This window comes from Cervus elaphus, chromosome 33, assembly GCF_910594005.1.
Source record: "Cervus elaphus chromosome 33, mCerEla1.1, whole genome shotgun sequence".
NCBI classification, from domain to species: Eukaryota; Metazoa; Chordata; class Mammalia; order Artiodactyla; family Cervidae; genus Cervus; species Cervus elaphus.
Window position 1 is genome coordinate 8,221,625 of NC_057847.1, and position 1,670 is coordinate 8,223,294.

General features: G+C 65.9%; 1 pseudogene; it reads left to right on the plus strand.

The window, feature by feature from the left end:
- The first annotated feature begins 445 nt into the window (after nucleotides 1–445).
- LOC122688784 lies at nucleotides 446–564 on the plus strand (annotated as a pseudogene).
- The last annotated feature ends 1,106 nt before the right edge of the window (nucleotides 565–1,670 follow it).

Here is a 1,670-nt window from a genome sequence, read left to right on the forward strand (position 1 = left end):
GGGGTCACAAGGAGTCAGACACTACTGAGAGAGATTCGCTTTCACTTTTGATAGGCAATACTATTCGGAAGATTTGGAGATGCTCTGGTTTGCATTTCACAGATACACTTTAAAATACCTCATGTATTAGGCCAAGCTTTACCTCAGACAGATTCTAAGAGATATGAAAATGTGTAGAGTTTTGCTGTATTTAAGCAAACCCTGGCTGGGCCAGGCGGGTTGTGGCCGGGGTTGGCGGTCTGTGGAGGCGGGGCGGCCTCGGACGGCCGTCGGGCTGCCGGCCCTGGCCGACCGGAGTCCGGTCGCAGGTCGTGCGGCTCAAGTGCAGCCCGCGGCCCTTGGAGAGGTGTGGCCGGCTGGCCTGACCGGCAGGCAAGTCAGACCGAAAGGGAGGCGCAACGCAGGGTTCTTAAGGTTCTAAACGCGCCAGGCTGCAGCCAGCCCCGACTAGGGCCATATCACCCTGAACACGCCGGATCTTGTCTGATCTGGGAAGCGAAGCAGGGTCTGGCCTGGTTAGTACTTGGGTGGGAGACCGCCTGGGAATACCGGGTGCTGTAGGCTTCTTGCCTCCCCTCTCCTTTAGCCCTGCCCCCCCCCAGGCGCGGTTGGCCGCCCCGAGCCCCACCTGCCCCTGGACCCTCGCACCCGGCGCGCTCAGAGCCGTCGCCTGCCTTCCAGCCGGCCGGCCAGCCGGCCTGCCGGCGTCCCTCGAAGACAGCAGCGGCCCAACTCTTGGGTCCCCGCAGCCCCAGCCCCTCCCCCGGTGGGTGGCCGGGGCCCCGTCTCCCGCCGCAGGCCTGGGTTGCCTCCGGATTTGGCTTCCAGGAAACCAGATGACAGTCGGGTCTCCATCTGGGGCTCCCTTGGCATGCCTCAGGCAATCCCGGGGGCTGCCCCAGCCCGAGCCCCAGCCCAGTACTCCCAGGCGACCGTTCGCGCGCGTGCACACACACACACACACACACACACACACACACACACACACACTCACACACACACACAGAGACAGAGACACACGAAGACACACACAGAAACACACAGACACACCCCGCCCCGGACAGGTGAAGAGCTGCAAAGCACAGGGAAGGGAGACTCAGAAAGAGGGGAGAGAGTCCTAGTCTGGCAGAGACAACCCTCACAACCCTCACGTTCGGTTTCAAAAGCCCCGTGGTCCAGTGAAGAACAGGGCGGATGTAGATAGAGTGGTGGCGGAGTCAGCCAATGCACAGACAGCGAGGGCGGAGCCCGCGCAGCGAGCCTCTGAAGGCGGGCGGGCGGCGTGCGACGCAGTCGGGCCCCCTACGCGCTGCGCCCGGAGCGGCGGCGGTCGGTATCGGTGCTGGAGACGGCGGCGGCGACGGTTTCGTGGCGGCCGCGCGCTGCTCTCTGAGCGGCGGGTGGTGGTGCGGCCTAGCCCCTCACTCCTGACACTTCCCCTCCCCCAGCGCACCGCGGTAAGTCGGGGGCCGGGGTGGTGGAGGCCGGAGACCGGCGGGCTCCTCCTCCACTCTGGGAGGGCGGGTGGGCGGGTGCGCGGGGCGTCCCAGGCCCTCTCGGCGCCCCAGTCTCGCGCCCTAGCGCGCGCCTTCTGCCCTGGGGGAGCGGGCCCCGAGGCCTGGCCCCTGAGGCTCTGAGGAGGGATTGCTCTCTGTGGGGTCTGGGCCCGG